Genomic DNA, 24452 nt, shown 5'->3' with positions numbered 1-24452 from the left:
TCATTCACTGGAGAGAAAAGGGAATTGTTTTTTGAACTTGATTTATCAGGTTCAAACATTTTCAAGACACATATCACTGTACTACAACTGAATTTTAGCAGCTTTTTTTAAGGTCTGACAATGGCTGAGCTATGAATCTGGATGGTACCTTACATTCACTTTAATTATATTGTTATATTATTGTTATATATACGCTGTTGAAGTATAAATGAGTACATGTGTTCTCTGGGGTTTTTTTTGTTTTCTGCTGCTATCATTATCTATTTCCTCTTAGGAAAACAGATTTTGTCCAGGGGTTTGGAAGCCTTATTGAAAAAGAGAGTACAAGGAAAAAAATGCAACAAGATTTTTAAATAGAAAAAAAGGAGTGGAAATATTTTGCAGTAGTTCTTTGGTTTTTAGCTCAGCCCCATGAGCATATGTTCTTGCAAAAACAAGTATTGCTGAGTCTGAAACAATATTTTGTAATTTTAAAGCAACCAGAGTTTCACTGTCTTCACCAAGTAAGGAAGGGTATCATTACAAAATTTTAATGGAGAGATTCCTTGGCAGGAAAATTCCCACTGGCTTTAATGGAAGGAGATATGCTGATTGTGGCACTATGGAATTCATCTTAAAGTCTGGCTTTCCCAGCTATGCTGCTTATTCTAGCTAATAACCAATTTGTAATTGTTTACTTCTCTCTGCCTTTTTTTTATTTGACATCATCCAGCTTCTTTTGTCTGGGTGGGTTTTTTTTATACATCTGGTTTCTTTTAATTGTGTGGTGTTACAGCGGGGATACTGTAACACGCATATTTCAAACCAGGAGTCCCGTGGAAAGGAAGTATATATGGACAGATTCGTGGTAGATGTTTCAGAGACTTTTATTTCCCCAGCCACATGGCTGGGGCTCTGCTCAGGAACTCCGCAATCACGGGACCCCAGGGTCCTTGGCCACCCCGGAGAACACAAGCCAGCCAATGGGGAATGAGGCTGACCAGGGGCAGGGAAACCCCGTGCCTCCCCCCCAGGGCCCATCTCCCAGGGCTACACGGCAGGGGGGGAGACCCCGACAGTGTGGGTTTCATCTGTCAGCTACAGTGCCTCAGTCGCTGTTTCACTAAAGCACAAATCCGCATATCTGAAGTACTCCATGCCCACACAGCATCCTGAGCTACTGGCCATTGCTTTCTTGTGTAGACCCTTTGGTAATAGTAACACTAGATTAACATGGTTAGAAGCTGTAAGCAACTTTTGCCAAAGGTTTCAGAGGCCCTCAAAGCCAGTCTTCCTTTGGTAGTTCATGCAATCACAGTTAATGCTAAGCCAGTCTTCCTTTGGTAGTTCATGCAATCACAGTTAATGCTAAACTTTAAGACTTTAAGATAGTCAACTATCTTGCAGTAAGAATATCTCAGAGTTACAACAAAGAAACAAAAACATGAGTACCAGTACCAGAAATGCTAATATAAATGGTTCAAGTTTAAAAAAAGAAAATTAACCAAATGGACATCATAGTTGAAAACTATTGGCTATTATAACCATTTCTCAGCTGCTTTAGTTTGGCATCAAATTTTCTTTTTTTAAGTATAGTTATTGTTATTGATATGTACATTTCATATTACTAGCAAGTTGAAGAAAGCTATATTTTTTTTATAGCTTTGATTTGATGCTAGTTTCCATGTATCTCCTTGGATCTTGTTTTGAGGTCACATACTCATCTTTTAAAAGTACACTCATGGGAATAATATTTGAGAATGTATGTATGATTTGCATTTGTGCCATTAAATATTTTAAAAGACAGACTATAAAAATTCCACTGAGACTAATGGTGAGAAAAACTAAGAAAGGAGATGAGTATAAAAAGGAGCAAAACAAGAAGTTTTTCCAAGGAAGCTTGAGCATTACATGGCTGCAGCAACTGCAAAGTTGCATGTAATTTAAGAGGGGGTGGAGTCTGTAAACCTGAAGGAGACCTCATTCTGCTTTGGTTAAGGAAATCTTTGCCAACCACTGTAACATGAATGGCAAAAGGGGAAAGATATTATCTGCTATTGTTTGTGGTTTTATTTATCTCTAAGCTTACAGGACACTTCTACAAACAACATTCCTGCATAAGGGATTTTAGCACTTATATCTAACCATGCACTATTTTGCAAAAGCCTGTCTGTGTTGGCAATAGTGTGCAATGAAAAATGTGCCTATGTTTACAAACTTCTCCTGAAAGCCACTTTTGTAATTTTAAGAAAACATTAGAAAAACTGCAGACTTGAAACTGAATCCATCTATAAAAGCCAAGTATTTGCTTTGCAGTGACAGGAAGACTTAAGGGATTGGGAACGGTATATAAAACCTTTTCTCTCAAGGTCAGCAGTTCAAACAGTGCAGTTAAGGCCTAAAACACACCACTGTCTGATTAATGCTCAGTGTCAATTCTAGTTGCACATAATCATGTGCCCATAAAGCTCAGAATATGGGAAAAGGCACATGGAGATGAATTGCTAAAGGTATTTGGGGACCCAAATCTTGAGGTAGAACCTTGGGTGATCGTAGAAAGGTGCTAATCTTCAGGCACTTTCATGACAGCTAAAACTTAGGATCTTTGAGTAGACACCATTCTACTCTTGCTGATACTAAATTCTTTTGCAAATCTGTTCCTTGTTAACATATTTTAAACTGTTTTTAATTGTGGCAATAGAGCATGACCTTCCCTCTTATCTCTAGATTGGCTGTCTTCAAACTGGAGCTGAGGTGAGAGGCAGTGCAGATGTGATATGCTTGCTCTGCAGCCGGATGCAGGTTCGAGGGCTTAAGGGCTTAAAGTTTAGCATCTTTGACCACCACTACCTCCATTGCAGTAAATTGCTTTAGTCATGATGGATGTACTGACACTGAAGATGTTTTTTGCAAACACGCCCAGTGGTTGCAGCATTCTTTGCTCCCTCAAGTCACAAGGGTTCAAATGGTGGATGAACAGCACCCTCTTTTCCTTTGCTTTCTCAGAAAGACTTCCTAAGGCCCGGAAATAGGAAGGACCTGAATTTAATTGTGAGAAGTTAATGACATTAGGTCTAATTGAAAAATACACAATAATCAAGATTTCCTGGTTTTGTGTTGATTGATAATCAATTCAGTACATCCACAACATGAAGTTTATGGTTATTAATGGTTTAGAATAGTAGAAACATAAGTGGATTAACTATATGTGGATATGCCAACTAGACCCTTCTGTATGCTTTCCTGGGTTAAATAAATTTAGATTTTAAAATGGTCACTTCACTTGAGAATTGTATATGGAATAATCTTTGGAACTAAAGAGCAAACTGTAATGCTTGGGGTATAAAAGCAGCTCACATGTTTGTTCATATATATAAAGCAACAGAGCTGTTAACGAACAGTATTATACAAAACCAGAAGAGCAACAACTATTGAGAGAAAACCAACTACAGGAGCCTATTTAGTTATTATGCACTGATTTTTAAATGGAAGAAAATGGCCATTATCTTATACAGAATCAGTCAAATTTTTGTGTGTGCTCCATTTTATATTTTCGCCAAGCTGCTCATCTCATCAAGCTTAGGCAAAGACAGGAAAATCCTTGCTGGGGCATATTGAGAAGGTGCACAAATGCAGCAGAACTCTAATAAATTAATTTCAGTTCTTGTTCAACACAAAAAGGAAATACTTCATTCAGCACCAGCATAAAAAGGTGGGTTGAGGAATATAGTTTTGCAGTAAGTTCTCCCCTCTCACTTCCCAAATGCAATCACAGATGTGTGCTGTTGTAACCAATGATAATCAGCATTTTGTGAATGCAATTTTTAAAACAAGGCTCAGACAGCTCTTTTAAATGATGAATCAGTAAAGAAGCAGAAAGTCAACATTGTAAAGTGTGGCTCTAAATGGTTTGAGTAAAAATCCATGAAGCTTAAAAAAAAGTGAAACATCAACAAACTCCACTTACGAAACAAATTTTGGCTTGTTCTGTATATTTCATTGTCCTTCCACCATTCTTTCCTTTTAGATTTTATTCCTAGAGATCATTCAATATAAATGGGAAGAAAACAGCTACAGATACAACTGTGACTGTTCATCTCTCTCCTGCAGGACAATGTAATTCCTCATGGTGGTCTGCTTAGAAGCTTTCCAGTTTCAAATAGTTGATGTTATCTCAAAGTCATTCCTGCAAGGCCAAAGAATATAACAGTCAGGGCTGTTCCTAATGCTCATTATTATTGCTACTACTTTAATCCAGATTTCTAGATCAAATACTGTGTGATTTGCAAAGGATGCTTAAGGACACAGCTAATGTCAGCATAACAGCTGCTGCCAGTGTCAATAAAATGAAAATTAATTTAAGAATAAGATTATCACAAGTCTGGCAGCAAATGTCGAAAGAAACATGGATAGAAGGTTACCTGGGGTGACATAGATCTTTGGTACAGTGCCTTTTCCCCACAGGAAAGCTGTTAGTTTTCAAAGCATGGGTTTACATTTCCTGTACTGTTGCAATAAATTTTATTTCTTTATTTCAACAATTATAATAATGTGAGAAAGCAAAAAAATTACTTACTTGAATTCAGACTTTCCATCCATATTTGCTTTTTGAGTATTATGCATGTCCATGACATGTGGAGGCTGACTCTCGTCCATTGCGATCAGAATTAAATTTTGTTTAACAACGCTAAGACTATGATTTTTAGGGCAAGTTAGAAAGTTGGGCTCTTCCAGGAGCTTCCATTTGTATCACCATGTAAGTTAATTTCACAGGAAACTTACAGAGCTTTGCTTGCTGGCTCATACTATGGTACCTGGAGAGGTAGTAGGAAAGCTTCACAAAAAAAACATAAGAGGTACCTGTTTTACTGAAATTGTTTCTTTGCAACTCTTTTGTGCTATCTCTTCCATTCACATTGAATGATCCTTTCAAACTGAGTACTTAAAAATAATATGAGCTTGTTGTGAATAATAATATCAAACAGTGTAGATTTTTTTACTTTATTGCTGTTAGTATACCAGAATTTCCAGCCCTGTCACCAGTATGTCTTTTTGAAGTCTTATCTCTCTTTACCTCAATTTTGTCTTTTTTGAATTGTGATAATTTAAGATTCATTCTTTTTTACATAATTTTTTAAAATTTAGCTTTAAAGACTCTTACAGTGGTTTTGTTATTTCTATTTTATAGAAGCTGGTTTCATAGGGTTCCTTTCTGAACTATTACTACATAAGTTATCGGATGTGGGCTTGTTAGGGTTGCACAGCAACTATAGCTTGGACAGGTCAACACAGAAAAAAAGCATAGAAAATAAAAGTACTAATAAAAACAATAGGAATGTGCAGGAAATCTTAATTTGACATGGCAATATGCATTTTGTTGTATTCTGATTTTGTAACAGGGCATTAAATTTACCTTCTTCTGAGATGCAGTCTGCAAATGTGTCAGTCAGAGGAAGATGACAGCTTCAAAAGTTGGTGATTTTCCAAATATTTAATTATTCCTTTGCAAAATATGATAAATAAATGCAGTTGTTTCTCACAGTTTGTTTTCCCATTATTTTGAAGGATAGTCATCTTGCAAATATTCTAGTGGAGAAATCCAACAACCAGGGAAGACATCTGCCCTCTAAAATCATGAGCATTAGAAATCCTGAAAGTGTGGAGAGTAATGAATGTTGTTTCATGGTTGTAGAAGTCCAAGGCTTCTGGTCTTCATTATGTCATTGAAGACCAACTCCCAGCTGCTTTAATCTAGACAGTAATAAAGCATTAATGGATATCAGTGGAACTACTGTGTTCTTAGAGTATACTTAAATGCCTTGCTGAACTTGGGTGTTATAATAATTTGTAACTTTAGAGACTACAGAAGCTAGTTACTATAGAGGTATTATCATAGTAAAATTACTTTCAAGTCATATGGTTCTCTAACTATATTTCCTGTACAATTGAGATCTGCACTTATGCCAGAGTAGCTTCATCTTCATATACAGAGATAAATAATATAATCTTGGCATCTAGAAAATTATTTTCTTAGTCTTGTAAAGGACAATGGTAAATGCAAATATTGGAAATATGATAACCTCTTTTTAAAGATGATCTTTCAAACTGTGGAAATCTATTTTATCGAGTGTGAAATTTGGATTTGTTTTTGTTCCATTTCTGAATCTCTTGCAATTTTCAAACTTTATACAGGTTTTTAAAGATTCTCAAATTTTCTAAAGGTTTTAGAGAAGAGCAAGGATCTCTTTATCCAAACTCATAATGTGAATATGAACTACATCAAAAATTGATGAGAGATCTTAAACCACAACAGCTTTTTGAAAGGTTAATTCCAACCCAAAATTCAGAGCTACAGTCTGTAGTACAGTGTTAGTACAGTGGACAATTATTACTGAAATCCACAGTTGCTTCACCACAAGGAATTTGCTGCATTTGCACATTGCTATTAAATGGTCATGGTTTTGAAGGCATTGGGAAGAATCTGGCAAGAGATGCAAGTGAAGCAAAACAAATAGTATGATTTCTTTGGAAAAAAAATGAGACCTTCTTGGCTGTCATGAATATTTGTTTCTCTTTTCCGTATTGAAAACTTGTTTTCTAAATTTACCATTTAATAATGAAAATGTGGTTCAAAAATATAAATGGACTGAAACAGTTGGATTTACATTTTTTAAATGATGTGTATTATCTATGGTAATTAGTAGAAAGTGGTGGTCATAAAGCACTCCTATTATTGTGGTTATATGACCACGAATTTTCTCTATTACTCTCACAAAAATATGTATCATAAATATTATCTCCATCTGGGAAGCTAAAGAATGCTTTCCCACAGGCTTCCTTTATGTTTGGACTGTAGTATGATGTATTTCAAACAATGTGAAAAATATTTAAAACAAGTTCAGAACAGGATGGGATGATTGCCAGGCCATTACAGTATAACCTTTATGCAAATTTCACTTTGGCACATTTTTGTGACAGTGTTCAGCAATAAATTTTCAAGGCTGACAGTGTTGTCTAGACTGCAAACCAAGAGACTGTGGCACATCAAGTTATGCTTGGAGCTGAGCTACCTAAAATGGTCATGAAAGTGTTTGTATTTATAAGCAGTTTGTAGTCACACACTACTGCTTCACCAAAATCATATACATGCTTCTAGGGACCAGTCTAGAGTTTCATGCAGTGTGTAATCAGAGATTTCTAATTTTGTCCAGCTCTGCAATACTGATTGGAAGAAAATTTCTAAAATGTCTTTCATTTTGTTTTTTGAAATGAAACTCCTTACTGGCCAATTATTTACTCTTTGCAGTCTATAAATTGTCAGTGTTAGGTCATGTCAAATGGACCAATGACCACTAGCTAAAATGACACCAGATTTTTAATTTACATCAAACTTTTGCGGGAAGTGGTCTTGGAAGGAATGAACAGTATGTAAAACCCTTAACAAACTGGAAGTGAAGTTAAGACATTTGAACAAAACACCCTGGATTACATGACATCACTGTCCACAGCGCAGTTAAAGAAAAAAATTTTTAAAAGGACTTTTCTTCCTAGAGCTGTTCCTCTGGCACTTTCACAAGCATAATGTTCATTTTGAATTGACCTTCAAGTGAAAACAGAGAGGTCCAAGAGGCACATTGAGATACAGCTTCCATCCAAAAATGGAACTTACAGCAGTAATCAGAAAAGTCAGTATTAGAGCATTGTTGCCTTTATTAAAGAGCCTTTGAAGCCATAGCTATGGCAGAGCAGCTTTTTGAGCACAACTGTCTACTACAGACATGACCTGTGCTCTCTGAAGGAGACAGAAAAGAACAGCCTACCATGGCCAGCTCTGGGAGCTGAGGCTTTACAACAGTGAAGTCTTTGCCTATCAAGGAGTACTTGACCATAGAAGTTTCGTGGTGGGTTAGTCCGCAGGTATCTTACCAATTCCCATGTAATAGTTAAAAGCAAACAACACCCTTGTGAGGTGAACTGCACCAAGGTGGGTGCCATCTGCAGTGTTTATCATGGGGTTTTTCTGTGGTGTTTTATTTTGGTTGGTTGGGTTTTATTTTTTGCTTCCCATCACAATGGTAGATACCATTGAAACACCTAAAATGTGTTGCTCATGCTTATCTCCTTTTACTGCTCTGTCTCAAAGGTGACATAAGAGGTTTGTAAAGGCGAGGAGGTTTATGCCACAGATAATACACAGGGTTTATTGAATATGGCTAAACTAAGTGAAACAATACTTCTCGTGCTGCCAAAAACTATTCCAAGCTCCAGAGGATATGGCCAAAAATGGTTATGAATTCCAATTTAGAGATAAATTCTGCCTCCTTAGAAAAAAAATCTAGGCAGCAATACATGCGTGAGCATCTGTGTGCGCTGAGGTAAATATGTGGCAAATGTATACCAGATCCTCACTGCTCTTCATAACTCTGTCACAGCTGATGTCTGAGGCTTTTACAACAATGCAATATAAGAACTTGGCTTATGCACACAACGCTAATGAGAATTTGGCTCACTGTAACATGAGGATGTCCTTCAATAATGTGTCATTTTACAGCAACAACTTCCATATCTTAAGTTTTGCACTGTCTTTGCAGTCTTGTCTTACCTAAGACAGAATAGCAAACGCGATATGTAGATTATTTATGTTAAACAGAAGTTTATTTATCCTTTTCTGTAAATTGCTTCCTTCCTAAACCTTTTTTTCACACAGCAGATCCAATTAAACAACGGTTTCTGTTTGAATATCCTGAATGTTTTGATAAAGTATTATCTCATATACCCATCCAAAACATGCTGATTCTATTCTTGCATGGTATGTTTTAATCTCTTGGATGGTATCCTCAAACTTCTTTAGAAAAGATGGTTTGCATGTACTACTAATCATTGATATATGATTCATGGCTGTTTGATATGAAAGCATGAAACAATTCAGCAGTGCTAAAACTCATGGCTTAGTAATTTTAGCTTCAAAATATTTTAAAAGCTGACACCTTTATTACATTGAAAATGAAAAAACATGGCCACAAGCCAAAATTTGGTAATCTAAATCAAACTACTTTCCTACATCCAGATTCCCTGAAAAACACTTTTCCTCTGATAAAAGCCAAACTGTATTTATCTAACACAGATTTAGTAGTGATTCTATGTGCATATGACACCTCAATACATCTACTGAATTTATTCCAGCATGTTAAACTCACCTCTTTACAAATACTCTCTACTACTTGGTAGATGATGACAAGATGATGTGGTAAATGAACACTCTACTGTTCAGGCTTTTTATAGGAAGCAAAATTGCCAGAGAGTAAATAAGAGAAGAGATAGTCTCTCAAGACCTATCTTTTTCCACTGTCTAAGAGGTGAAATAAGACTAGAAAATAAAGAGGTGAAAATCAGTATTTTCTATGTGAAGTGATAACTCAAATCTTAATTGCACAAAGATTTTTCAGCTCATGAAAATGACTCCTAGTTGACCACTCCGTTTCCAGTTCTTTCTCAATATTACTAGTATCAAAGATAATTTGGAGAGAAGTTATTCTATATTAGTACCTTGATTAATATTCTTTTGGGTAAATCTTCTGCAGGATTTATAATTTATCACATTTCACAAACATGTTATTAAGCTTTTAGAAATGTTGTGTTTTAATTTTATTGTAGCTTCTTTTGCAAGATATGTTTTAAATCAATGGATTGTGCTTTTGCAGACTGAAACCTATGAATAGTTATGACAGTGCGGAAACCAGCTTTAATCAGATTCAGAAGAAATACATATATTCCTGAATTTTACTCTCTTGGGAATAGTAACAGTACCCTTAGATTAGAATGTCCATAATTTTTTTTTTCTCTAGGTCATCCATACTGTCTGTCAGACACAAAAACATCCTTTTTCATCCAGTGTCTTCTAGTTAGTCTTCTCTTAATACCCTGGTGTTAAGAACATTGATACCTCTACCCTTGCCTTTTCACAAATTTGTTGTTTGGGGTTTTTTTCTTACTTCATGTACTATGCTGAGTGCAATATTAAGAATTTTAGCCATTTGGAGCTTATGCGCACATAAGGGAAAGGTTACTTGGTGATATGAGAATAAGGTGTATTTTATTCCTTGCAAGTATCATCATTTTGCAGGGTTTGATTTCAAGGTAGCAGACAAGCAGAGCTGTGCAGTCACATGAAGAGATTAGGAAGGGAATATGAAGTTTTTGGTGAAATGGGTGAGCGACTTGCATGACTCTGCTCCACTATGGTATGAGGGGAGAGTGGTCCCAAACACTCCCAAATGCTAGTTCTGTAGTAGTGGTAGTGGTTCCTAGACCTCTTGTCCAGCATTCATTTCTACAGTTGCCTAAAATGTGTACTCAAACCTAACTATTATGTGTTTTTTTCACAGCTTCCTTAGTGGGTATAGTCTGCAGTGACTTTGTCCCTGATTCTGGTCTCCCTCTCTCAATCCTTTCCATTATGCTTAGTCCATGGAGGACAAGCTCTCCTGTGTCAACAGCATTGCCTCATGAAGCATAATAATGACAGCTTAAATGTCAGCACTGTTAGTCACCGATGATTGTCTTAGGGTTGAAATAGAAATTTCTTACTTTTTAGCCACTCTCTTCAGAGGGAATGTTTACCAGCAGCAACATATTATTGTGGCACTTTGATCTTTGTTTTGAAATGTCTTTTTGAGTGTAAAGAAAACTCATCTGTGCTGAGAATGACATTAGAAGCTATTTCTGGAGTTAGACCAGGATTCTGAAGGTGAAAGGACACTTCTCCAGCTCTCTCAACAAGTCCTTGGGAAAGTTAAAAATAAGTCTTGCTGAAAAAAATTGGCACTTGTTATTTGAGAAAATTTCTTTATTCCAGGAACTGCCTCATGTAGCAGAAATTTATTTACCATCTGTGTAGACTTGAAAAATTTTCCATCTTACCAGATACACAACTGAAATAGCAACAGATTTTCCATCCCAATGGTTTCCAACAACCTCTGTTTTAAGGGAGTGTTGTAAAAACTTATGATATTTTTTTGCTCACCAAAGAGGGGTAGCTCAATTAATAGACCATCTGTCAAACTCTGAGTTTGGATTGTGACCTCTAATAATGTCACCTTGCTGTTGCTAAAGCATGTCACTTTGGGGATGGTAAGGAGGAATTCACAGACCTAATAGCTAAAATATATTGGGTTTTTTAATTACAGTTCAATTTTTAATTAATACTACAGTACCAACTTAAATAAAAAAGTAGTCACTTGAGAAATTTATTCACTTTGAGTACAGGTGTACTTCCTTAATTTCACAGCTCTGCAACTACAGGGGGAGAAAAAAAAGTTTAAAAAAAACAGTCCCACCACCAAAAATATCCCCACTGATTCTTGAAGTAACTTTAGTCCTTTAAAATATGAAGCAACCTGTCTGTAAATCTGAATACCACTTCTGAGTATTCATATGAATACACAGGTCAGAAACCAATGCAAACAATTCCTGGGAGACAGAAAAAGAGAAAAGAGTTCAGGAACAGATGTCAGAGTACACAAGCTTAACTTTTGCTTGTTGTTTCTGCATTGATTTCTTTCTTTTATCTATTCTGTGGATACATTTTACTTTTGTTTTTATGCACATCAAGAATTCTCAAGAAGCATGGGGGCTGATTCTTATTTGATGCTTAGATGGATTTTTTGATCCCATTTAACAAAATAATATTTGTGTGATTAGCAATCTTGGTGTGCAAGGCAGTTGTCGAAAAGTTTCCTCTCAATTCAGAAGTCTGATTTGCTGAAAAAATGAAAAAACCCTATCTGCCATTCTTATTATAATTGGGCAGTTCTGCCTTATCTACTTTTACCTGCCACTGTGTTCAGGATATTTGACTGAAGGGGCTTGATCCTAAATAGGCCTATCAACGATGTTTTTGCTTTCATAATTCCAAGTCTTTGAACTAGCAAAATTTTATGATATGTGATATTTTTTTAACTAAAAGTCTTACTGAGTCCTTTAATCTGGCAATTCAGATCTGTATTTTAAAGTTATTCTATTTTTGGATGTCTGTATAACTTTTCAATTTGTCTGCATATGATAAAGTAAGATGTTGTTTCAGCAAAATTGTATAATTGTGAAAATGAATGGGTATAAGTTTTAAGCCCTTCTACATTCTTTCTTGCTGCTGCTAAATCACCTACAATCCCAAAATGAGGAATTACAATTGATATTATCAGCCTTCAGCTGAATGTTATTCAACAATCCAAACTTTAAAATGTGAGTTGCAGTTCCCAGGGAACAGAAGGTTTTAGTTAGATTTGTGCTAGTTGGTTAAGGTAGGTATGCACTGCCATGTTTTAGTTTGGGCCAGGAGCATTCTTTTGAAGGGATTTTGCTGAGTGACATGATATAAAGCATGAGAGGTGAATGATATCAGATGGTGAGATTCAGTGTGTGCTCTCTGATTTGATAGACCTAATGCATTGCTTCACAAAGAAAAATTTTATTTCAGAATTATCAATAGTAAGGGAAAATTTTTCAGACATTAGGAAAAAAAATGGACCTTGGAGGGTAGCAGATTCATATCTGCGCAGTGCAAGAAGTATGAACTAAAAGACAAAGTCATAGGATTTTACATTCCCATCACTTGCAATGTGAAATTGTCCAACTCTGTCCTCCACCTCAAACAAACTGGTTGCAAGATACTAACTGTTATGACTTTGAGAACAACGACTACAAAAAAAATCTTCTGAAGACAGATTTTTAAAATAGTTCAGTGCATCACAGTTTCCTTTTGGGTGAATTTGATAAATATTCCCTGCTAGAAGAATATAGATTTCTATTTACACAATATAGATTTTGCCCTTAAACAAACTAGGAAGTCTCTTGAGATTTTTATAGGTTTTGCTTTATCTTTCTGAAGTACATCAGATCCAACGTAAAATAGTGCAGAATATTTTCCCCCTGTACTTGTGCTTTCTAGTTCTCTCACTAATTCCCAGTAGTCCTGTGGTAATGTGTTCATTCTGTTGGCCAGCTGTTCAGCTCTCCATGAATGCATCCTCCTGATGTGCATTTCCCAGCATTTTACAAGTCAGTGTCCTTTTCCACTTCAATATAAAACTGTTTTGAAAGCAAAGCTATGTACCACTGGGAATCTAGACAGGGAATCTTACGTAAACATAATCAAACTCAGTGAGGAGTGAAGAAATAGATATTACACACTATAAGCACTAAAATGGTTTTAATGTGTGTTTGAAATAGAAGTAGAGAGAAGATTGTCTTTTGTACTAGGTTTTGGATTGTTTGGTTTTTGCTGGGGTTCTTTTTTGTCTCTGACACAATTCGCTTTGTTTTGCTCTTACTGCCTGTAGTAGAAAGAAACTCTGGTTCCCTTCTCTAGGCCCTTGGTAGTAGGACCCAATAGTAAAGCAAATATTATCCCCCACCACTGCCATTGATATTAACTTCAGTCTTTGTTAAGGACAGAGTTGTGAGCCTCAAAGGTAAAGTTTGTCTGTACAAGGGGAGTAGAAAATGTGCAAGCAGACTAAAAAAGAAAGAGCTGATTTGCTCCCTCTTGGAACACCTTCTTCACCAAAAATGGCTTGTGGGATTAGTAAAGACCAAGTGATAAGAGAGCTGAAAATAGGGATGGATTTCTTCCTGGTACTGTCCCTGATTCTTCAAGACAAAAGAGAAATTTAGCAGCTAGAAATCACTGTACTCTCTGGTCGTCCCAAGGCATTTGCGAGTGTGTTGTGTGGGGCTGTGTTAGTCAAAAATGCAAAGGAAATGTTTGTCTATAATGTATTTTAGGAATCATTATTTGGTTATTGTGAAGCCTAACATTTCATTCATTGATAGACAGCACTTGGATTCAATTTGAAATATAATTCCCTATGGACTGGGAAAAAACTGTTGTGCATGGGACTCTGTAATAGTATAGTGTAGTTTATAGTGGGTATTTTGGGTTTTGGCCATTTGTCTAATTTGGATTGCTCTTTCTTATTTAACATCAACTGAGATTTACACCCAGGCCACAGTTTCAGCAGGCAGAGAAAATGTGGACTGTGACTTAACCCAGTAATGTATGAGAAGGCTCTGTCTCAAGAGGAATCTATGGCATCTACTTGATAACACTGTTGTACATTCTCTGCTTGAGTGGTTCCCATTACTCCATGACAAATAGTAAGATTTGTCTTTTCTACCATGACCATAGCATAAAATTTTACCTTTCTCTGTGAGTCCCCATGTTGAATGCACATGTATTTTGTGGCAGAGTTTTTTTGATCCTTTTTGGCAGTATGTGGAACAGTTGGTTTGTGATTATATCACTTCACATGTTCTGTAGGGGTGCCTCATTCTGTCCTGTATAAATGATCTCCATCTGTGTATAATTTGTGTTTTAAAAGGCAGCATAAGAATTGCAAGAAGTAATCTTTGTAGAAGCTTGTTGTTAAAAACAGTATATAATATTTATCACATAATCTCAAGTAAACACCCTGAATGGTTTTGATTTGTTCTTTAGGGACTATAACCAAAATTTAGCAGTCTGGGAGAAGAGTTCCTGATAACAACATCAGTGCAAACATGAATAAATAAAACCAGAGGAATTACATATTCTCAGTCAAAAGCAGAGCTGGCGTTAGGACTTGGCAGTTCCTTGAATTCCAATATTCAATAAACTTTGAGAACATAGCATTCTGGCAAAATGATTATTTTATTATTATGCCTATTTTCAATAGTCAGTAGAATAATATTAAATATGTAACTTATAAAAGGAATATCTCCTTTGAAATAATATCATCTACAGAAACTATCAGAAAGACAGTAGAAAGATAGTTTGGAGGTGTTCTGGAGATCTTTTGTAAGCTTAAGCCTGTTGGCTGGCCTTTTGTAGCCTTAGGTCCTGAACCTGGGTCAGGGAAATCACAAGCACAAATACAGGCTGGGCAGAGAATGGATCAAGACCAGCCCTGAGGAGAAGGACTTGGGAGTGCTGGTGGATAAGAAGCTCAACATGAGCCAGCATTGTGTGCTTGCAACCCAGAAAGCCAACTGTGTCCTGGGCTGCACCAAAAGAAGTGTAACCAGCAGGTCAAGGAAGGAGATTCTCCCCCTCTACTCCACTCCACTCCCATGAGATGTCCACCTGGACTACTGCATCCAGCTCTGAATGGAACATAAATACTCCCAGTACTCCCCAACAGAAGAAGGACATGGACCCACTGGAGCATGCCCAGAGGAAGCCAAGAATATTCTCAGAGGGCTGGAACACAAACTGAGAGAGCTGGGGTTGTTCAGCCTGGAGAACGCACTGTGGAGACCCTGTATCATCCTTCCAGTACTTGAAGGGGATGTGCAGGGAAGATGGAGAGAGACACTTTAAAAGAACATGTAGTGGTAGCACAAGGGGAGTGGATTTAAATTGAAAGAGGGTAGGTTTAGTTTGGATATCAGGAAGAAATTCTTTAACATAAGGGTGATGAGGTACTGGAACAGGTTGCCCAGAGAGGCTGTGGACTCCTTATCCCTGGAGGTGTTCAAGGTCAGGTTGGATGTGGCTTTAAACAGCCTGTTCTAGTGGAAGCTATCCCTGCCCATGGTAAGGGAGTTGGAACGAGGTGATCCTTAAGGTCCCTTCCAAAACAAACCATTCTATTATTCTATGATATGATCTTTTAGGAGTGCTCTGATTACTTCCACTTTTGCCAGATATTTAAAGAGAGCTGTCTTAGCAATTGCTGGAGCCTTCCACATTTCCTTTCTTTCACAGAGAGTCAGCAAATATGCTTTCTAGGTAGTGATGGAGGTATTTCAGATAGGTTGTACCTAATGTCAAATGAACCACCTCATCCGGGACAGGATATGGCAACTCGCCATAGCAGCACAAAAACTGCGTGTATTGGCGAGGAGGATACAGACAGAAAAATCACAAATGTGGAATGGGGCCCAGTTTTGTCTACTACAGTACCTTGACTTTTCTCATCAACACAAGTCATACAGAAGAATCGTATTCTTTGTCACTTGGTGGATTCATTGGGTATGACAATTGCTCTACAATCTTTATATAAACAGTAAAAGGGTTTCATGGCTGTGACAATATACACTGATAAAAGGACACAGAATAATTTGTTAGGAATGATCTTAACATTTAATTTAAATTAACTGCTTCATGTGAGCCAGAGCTCCTACAATTAGGCAGTCTGTGCTAAAGGACACTGCAATGGAATTTACTAACCAGAAAGAGAACACTTGTTCCTTGAAAGAAAAACTCAAAAGATTTGTTAATTAGCTCTCAGAGGACTCCACTGGTTATTTTACAGCTGTGGAAAAAACAGTAGAGACCTATTTATTGACCTAGATATCTGATAAATCAGAAAGAGATCAGTGTCATGGAATCTTTTTGAACAGACCACCTGCTGACACTGGGAAAGATCCAGATGAGGTCAAAACCCTCAGCTTCCTGTCTCAGAGAGGAAAAGGAGAAAAAAATCTGATAAACATAAAGCTACCCAGAGTTGCTTTAGAAATCTCTAGAGATAAAGAGAGCAAGGGAAAACATAAAAAAACCAAAACTTCTCTTATTAAATGTAGCAAGAAAATGCATGCATTCAATAAATACATAGAAAAATGCCTTTTGATTTATGTTTTTCCCATTTAGATTACACTGTCAGAACTGAGCCTGAAACATGAAAACCAGCAATTAAACATCCCCAGCAGACAAAATCATTGCAAACAGTTATTATCCCACTAACCAGAGCATTAAATACACTTTCAGATGTTACCACTCCAGGGGTGGATCACAGAAACAGGGTTCAAAACAGAGGGGTACTCAGCACTGCTGCTTAGGTCAAGTTCTGCTTTAGCCTTGGGAAAACACTTATTTTGCCTGTCATTTTCACATCCTTAAAATGGAGTTAATAGCCTTGTCATGTGTAATGTGAGTTTAGTTGTATTAAAGATGCACTAAAGTGTTTTAATAAGAACTTTGCAACTACCTAAGATACATAGGTGAAAGTTCCCCAGAAGCCTTAAAATCTTTTAGAGCTGCAATATTGCTCCTGCTTGTTGCACTTCCTTCTATTCTGTATTAAACCTCATTATTTGTTTCCAGTGAAGAAAAGTCTCCTGTTTTTACAGTAGCTGTGCTTTAAAATCAGATTTAGATGGAATTAAGCAGTTCCATGTAATATATCTTATAGATGTGCCCTTACTCATTTGCACGTGCTTGCTCTCTCCCTGAGGTCTTCACACAGTAGCTTGAGGAAACTGGACTTTCCAATGCCATTTTCTGTTATTCTCTGTAAGCAACTGTTCCTTTCAGCTCTCTATTTGTCTCTCTTCTTTTCGGGAGTAATATAAATACTCAGCCTCTTTTGAAGTGTATCAATATGACAATTCAACTTAATTGCGCATTTAGAGATATTTATCTTCTTAAGCATAAACATCTGCAGAGCAACTGTGCCCTGGACACAAGAAAAATAAACTGTCAGAATGAAAAGGCTTCTCCTGTTTGCTCTGGGTGACACACGTAGCAGAAGGACACAAATCAGATTGGTGAAATACTAATTTTGTTGCTAGCAAAACCTGGGTTATTTCATAGGGCCTCAAATTTTACCTACAGTCATCACGTTGCCTAAGCCTGATAATAAAATCTATTATCTCATTTTTTAAACAAAGGAGAGCCAAATGGTATTTTGCTCATGTTAATAAACTCACTGACTTAGTGAAGCAGCCTTATTGTCATTTATGTCTCACATTGTTATGAGTCAGAGGGAGCAGGATTTAACTAAATTAGTGATGGAACTGCAGTTTATACTTTATTGGAAATTCTATAACAAATAGGCTTTTTTCTTTGCCCCCTATGCAGAAGAATGTATTTGATAATAGTAACATTCATTTCAACATTAAGTTTCTGTACAGGAAGAAATACTTTTAGATTACAAATGTCCTATTGTTCAAATTGAACAATCACCAGTCCAGCACCACTCACCATAAGATGCTTTGAATGCACTTGAAGTCCACAGTGTTCTCAGTGCTGTTCTTCCTTGGGGAGGCCAGCTGGCAGTGACTAGAAATTCACTGCAGCTGGTCACTGAGCCAGGTCCTTTCTCCAGACATGTATTTCTGCCATGCGTTTTTGAGACTGTAATTTCACTCTTTTGGCCTCACTAGTGAATCAGTAGCCAGAGTTTTCATGCTTTTCCTTCTTGCCCTGAGCTGATTTTGTCATGGCGTGTCATGTGTTAAGTCAGTAAAAGTTGGCGAACACCACAGATAAATATCAAGCCAAATAACCTGATATTAAATACATATATATATATATATATATATAAAACAGTGTAGGGTTGATAATTCTTCAATTCTACTGGGAAAATGCAGTCATACCTCATGAGATAATGCTTGATTAAATTCATAAAAAAAAAATACTGCAGTGTACTTAAACACTCTCAAGCTGGTTATCTCAAGTTCTCTAATAGAAACATTTTGATTGTATGAGGACATAGGCTAATCTGTGCCAGCTGTTCTGTAGTTAACTATTCCAAAAGTCTCATTCTCCCTTCTCAAACATTTTTTTTTCTCTGCAGACATATTTCATGCAAAAGCTATGCTGACCTTTAAAGATGTTTTATGTTTTTGTCACAAAATATGGTGACAGTGCTTATTTCTTTTAATATTAGGAAACCTCACTTCTAAAAAGGTTTTTTAAAAGTGTAGCAAACATCTAGTTATTTCTAGCTTTGTGAAGGGTAAATAACCATAACAGCTCTATGGTTGTTTATATAGGGGAATATAAGGGAAGTATTAAGACAGTAAATTTAGTGTTTCATCATACAGAAAAGAAGTGTTGTTTTTAAAGAAGTTAGTAAAGTTTCAATCAATAATGTATACATTTCTTTAATTCCTCACCACATTTACTGGGGATGATGGCTATTGTGTACCTTATGGACACACCTAGAAATAATAGGTATAGAAATAGTATTGCTTGGCTGACTTACTCGATTTTCTAAGATCCAACCAGTAGATATTCTTTTTCACAAAAATGTGCAGTGCTACTTTTGCCCTTTTAAGTACAGAGTATGAGATATATGTACATATATGTTTGAAAAAAAATCTGTTCAAGAAATATCCCATTACCAAAAATCACTTTGTTGCACTGGGAGTCTTCTACTATTCATATTTCTGAAGTGCAAATCATAGTAAAATTGGTCAGATTTTAATCCAGAAAAGCAAGGGATTGAGTCTAAAATTAAGAGGGGCATTTCAGCTTGTTATCAACAAAAAATTATTTTATCATAAAGGAAAATAAGGCTAAAAATCTATAACTGCTTCCATTCAGAGCAGATTTTTAAACAAATGTGTATACTCCATTCTATGGTGGCTTTATAACTTCTTTTGGGGACATGCTAGTGTTACTGCATCATGTCTTCTTTTCTGTATATGGAAGCAGACAGTGATATATCCAAGGCTCTCTATTGCATAGCTCCAAAGGGAATGAGTCACCTGGAAAAATTTATCTGAAATAAAAATGTGCAAACTTCATTTTAGTTTTGCTTTAAAAAGAGTTTAAAAATTAAAGTGGCATGTGCCTGTGCATGTTAAGAACCTGAAAAAGTTACAATGATCAGACATTTCCATGCAAATATCATTATAAATGCAAAATATTATCCAGGATTTGACATTCATGGATATACAAGCATAAAATTTTGCTTAAAATATTTAATATTAAAAGAGCACTTTACTGCAATCCACCTAAACTGGCATATGCAGATATGCAGATGGGAAACTCTAAGGCATACAAACCGCTTCCTACCCCATGGTAATTCTTCATTTTTCTTTGGTAATTCAGTTTACCAACATTCACTAAACCGGTTCTGCAAATAGCCATTGTATGCATCTAATCATGATAGTGTCTCCATTGTCAATACCTAGATTGCACCAATCTGAATTTAATTCACTAGATCATATTCAGAGACTAGTCTCACTGATTTCAGTAGCACTAATTGGGAAGGAATGGCAAGCAAATTATTTTAGTCTGTTAACTTGAAGGGTTGAACTACTGAAAATGCAATTCAAACAAAAGCTGAGGATTTGTGAAAACCTGATCAAGTTAACTGCTGGGCTTTTAAATCTCACTTCACAGTTACAGCAAAAAATTTGTTCATTATTATCTTCTGCATTTTCTTACACTTTAATCTTTTAAGATCAATTAGGGTATCATAATCTTGACTTAAATTATTAAGGGCCAGGAAGCATAGTCCTTAACACTACTGCTAAGCCCAGAATTACAATAGTTTCACCACTTTCACTTAGCACCAGTCTCTAAATGCATTGAATTTCTGTAGTGCCATCATATTTATTTAATGGTAACACCATATAGGCCCACTAATGATCCAAAACTATAATATTATTTGTCCTTGGAAGCTGTGTATTTGGATTTCAAAGAGCTGGTAGGTGTCTTCCCATGATGCTCATAAACAGTAGAGAAAATTTTTACATTCTTTGCTTCCATTATTCTAACAACTGTTATAAACTGTCCCATCCATTTGTAGCTACAGATTACAGTAACTTTTACATTGTTTGCAACATAAGTAATACTGCAGAGACCTACATTTTTCACAAAATATCCTGGTCACTGACCTAACTGATCATATGCCTTTCTACTGCTTAATCACTGATTGTCCATTCAGTTTTCTTTCAGCTGAGGTTTAAATCAGACACTAACTTCAGAACACAAGAGATATGACCCACTCAGTAGGTCCATCTTGCACACTGGACCTGGCAAGAGTTTTTCTCCTGTGTCCATGTTTATACCTAGTCCAGCTGACTCGTCTATGGACAGTGCTGACCAACCTGTCCTTCTCACAGTCCCCATGTTTCCCTGAGTCCTGTGGTTGCTTTTGCAAACTGGCAGCTCTTCTCAGAACACCCCAATTTTTCTGCTTGAATCTTTTCGCCATTAAATCATGAATCATGAAATCATTACTAAACCACAATGTCAGTAATACTCTCAATGACACAATACAGACTGTTCCAACAGCATATAACTCAAAGAGTCAAGGAGGCAAAGTCAAAAGAGGTTTAGAAACAAGATATTACTTCAGCACTCTTGAAAAACCATGCTCTCAAAATGCTGAGATTTTGATAGTACTATGCTTCATGAGGAACATTTATTTTGCAGAAACTCAGTTTTGTATTTCAAACTGAGGAACTGAAAGGAAACTTCATTGTGCAACTCTCCCTACATTTGGGATCTCTTCCTTAAAAAGGAGAACGCTGTTGTGGAATTCACTTGAGAAGATTGAATCAGAAAGGCACGATTTGTGATCATAGTCTATTAGTCTTAGAGCTTTTGCAATCTGTGTTAGTCCTAGCCCAACTGGCCCTTCAGTCAGATCATGTGGATCATTAAGGATTTGTTTTGTCAGGTGGGCTCATTTCAGTAGGGGGTGGTTAAGATTTTTTCCACTGGTCTAAAGCATGGATGAATTATATAATGGGCTGGCTAGAATTTCTGAAAATGCTTGAAAAAAATATGTACTCTTATTTATTTTCTTCTCTTGAGTTGAACTGTTGATATTGCTTTCATGCCATTAAGTAATGGCAATCACACCATGCTGAGTTTCCCAAAGAGCTACAATTAAATCCAGATAAATGAGTTTCCCCTGCAACGTATCCAAGCTAACAGTCTTCCTGGATACCGACTCAAAATTGTGATGTTCACTATTTTTAAAATATCCCTCACTATTTGATGTTCATATCTGAATAATTTAATGTTTCATTGATGACAGGAGACTTCAGGCAACTTGTGAAGAATAACAGAAAGCCCAAAATTACGAATTTCACATTTTTTTATCTTCCTGTCTTGAATGCTACTTTCTATTAGGCCTTATAAAATCTTTTTTTATCCCAAAAACTGTTTTGGGATGGAATACAAGTTTGTTGAACATTAGTTAAAATATGTGATTTAATCCTGGCCCAGATATGTTTGTCTTTTTTATTCTATTGCCTCTTTGTGATAACTCTTGAATTCAAACCTCCTATTTGATTTGGTAAAGCTACACTTGGAAATAACATTGACTTCCGAATCTGTTTTCACATCTTTTATTTATCCATGTAAGCAATGTTTGTATATATATACATGTGTATGTTTGTGTGTGTGTGTGTGTATCTCCTGCAGCACTGTGGGCATATTTACAATATAAATATGTTGGGTGTTGGTCAAAACTAGAACATGTAGCCAACCTCACCTCCCATTCAAACTGTCCAGCTCCTAATCATAGTCTGCTGCATCCTTTGTGGACAGACACACTGACACAGACTGACTGGCTGAAGCCAATTTGAGCAGCATGTCCTTCCTGAGCTACAGGCACTTCTGCTGCTCTGTTCCTGGGAGACAGCAGCTGTGAAATGAAGCTGTCAGTCATCAGCTCCCCAAAACGGAGTAGAGATATGTAGGCACATAGAAGTGCTCCAGGCTGAGCTGGGAGGAAAGAACTCACCTCTCAGCTGGGGCCAGAGCAGGGCACAGCACTTTTCCTTCCTCCTGGTCCAGGCTGTCAGAGCTGAGCACTGTCAGAGCTGAGCACTAATGCCATTACCTGCTGCAGTCTGGCTGAAACTTTCAGAGACAAGAAGAAAAAGGAAAATGCTGTGGCCACAGCCAAGTCTCAGCTGGACTCAAGTCCAGCTAGGGCATCACTAATTGGCTTCTCCCTGGGGTAGGAGCTCAGGTTTCAGCTCAGGCTGTCATTTACTACTTAGTTACTCCTTATTACTCTCTTGATTGACAGTGTAAACACAACCTATGATTTTTAGATAAGGTTAAGAACTTAGGTATGATACACAATAATCTGTCACATCAATATTGCTTATGTGTTTTGTTTCCTTTATTATTTTTTCCGAAACTCAGTACACCCATGAGAGACATTTTCAGATTTTGTAGTAAGAAAACCTGAGTTTTTCTTCTAATACTGATGCATAAAATTTGGAGTAATATATTTTGGTTATTGTTGATAAGGTGAAAATCCTCACACAGTCCTTGTATATGTCACACAATACAGATCATGTCTGAGCTATGATATGAAAGAAAATAATAAGGTGATAACCCCATGTAATGCTATGGGTGTTGAATTTTCCCTTTAGTTGCAATAAATTATGGGTGCTTTTAAAAAGAATATACCATACTATTTGGTTTTGAAGGTATTTTTCTTATCTTCCAAAGAAGATTATTTACCACTTGATTCAGTATAACTCATTTGCTGGAGGGCCTGGCTTCAGGGTATGACAGGCAAGTATACCCTGTGTGTGAAGGCTACCTACAAAAGCAGCAGTACCTATCCAAGAGCAGTATGAATGCTAAGTGGAACACAATAAAGAGGTAGATCACTGAGTAAAATGCTTAGCTGCATTCAGTAGTAATACTTTCTACCCAACCTGATTTTACCAGTAACTTTTGTAGATAATAATTAATTTCCATCCAGCAATGGAAAACTTAAAGACAACCCTAATAAGTGGTTGGAAGGGACTTCAGGAGGACTCTACTGAAGCAGGGCTAGATCTGAAATCATACCAGGTTTCTCAGAACTTTATCCAGCTGGGTCTTGAAAGCCTCCAAGGATGGAGCCTGTAGGACTTCTATGCAAGAAAAGTTTGGCTGTACCAGAATCGTTCCTGACAATCAATCATTCATCTCACCTGCTTGTTGCTACCTGCATGCCTCAGTCAGCTGCCAGTGCTTTTGACCTCACAAATGCTGGGAGGTGAAATGGCTTCAACTGACATTTATTTGCTATCACAACAGAAAAATACCCTGAGAATATTGTACTCTTCCATTCCTAGAGACATGCTTTTTCCATCAACTTCACCTACAGGGAAGACAGAGGATTTTTCTAGTTGCTGTTCAAGAGGAGAGTCCAAGAGAAACTCAAGAATTGATGTGAGAATGGCCAGAGATGGAAGAAACCCATCCCTGCCATTACATTGTGGAGGGGAAGGAATGAACCTGAGTATGGGGATGGAGGGTACACAATATTTCCAAGGAGAAGAAAAGTCTGCCATGCAGAACAAAAATCGGTAAAAATAAGAATTCATGAGTTCAAGCTAGAGAAAGATTGTGATTCCATTATAGAATTAAGTTTTTAGTACTAAGGAAGGTAACACTGGGATAACACCCATTTTGCTTGGGGCAGTTTTGGTGGTTTGTAAGAGTAGCTGGAGAACTATACATCAAGTATGATGGCCTTGTCATTGAGAGAGTGGCAGATGACATTACCTTCCAAGATCACTTCCAGTTGTATTTTTTATGATTCTAAGACTTTTTATTGTTAGCTCATGAAGAGTATATCTAAAAGTGCAATATTTAATATTGTGTAATATTTCAAGCAATTAGTGTTAATGATTTCAGATTAAAATTGTCACTAGACTTGAGAAGCTGAACTTACAGCTGAAAAAAAGTGAATGTTAAAAACAATCATATAAAATGTATTCATTTAAATGTCTCT

The 24452-nt window shown here is 36.7% G+C and overlaps 1 protein-coding gene and 1 long non-coding RNA gene across 7 annotated transcripts in view; one reads left to right on the top strand and one right to left on the bottom strand.

Annotated features, from left to right (window-relative positions):
• DLC1 (DLC1 Rho GTPase activating protein) overlaps positions 1-24452 on the top strand; it is a 219937-nt gene that overhangs the window by 17807 nt on the left and 177678 nt on the right. The window lies entirely within an intron of this gene.
• LOC108449144 lies at positions 996-22606 on the bottom strand. Its single transcript, XR_001865273.1, has 3 exons — positions 22452-22606; positions 5393-5730; positions 996-4813 (listed from the first exon to the last, which is right to left on the bottom strand). It is a non-coding gene; the product is annotated as an uncharacterized LOC108449144 (long non-coding RNA).

Source organism: Corvus brachyrhynchos, unplaced genomic scaffold (genome assembly GCF_000691975.1).
Source record: "Corvus brachyrhynchos isolate BGI_N302 unplaced genomic scaffold, ASM69197v1 scaffold17, whole genome shotgun sequence".
Lineage (NCBI taxonomy): Eukaryota > Metazoa > Chordata > Aves > Passeriformes > Corvidae > Corvus > Corvus brachyrhynchos.
The sequence above is the reverse complement of the archived record's forward strand: the minus strand, read 5'-3'. Positions and strand labels throughout refer to the sequence as shown.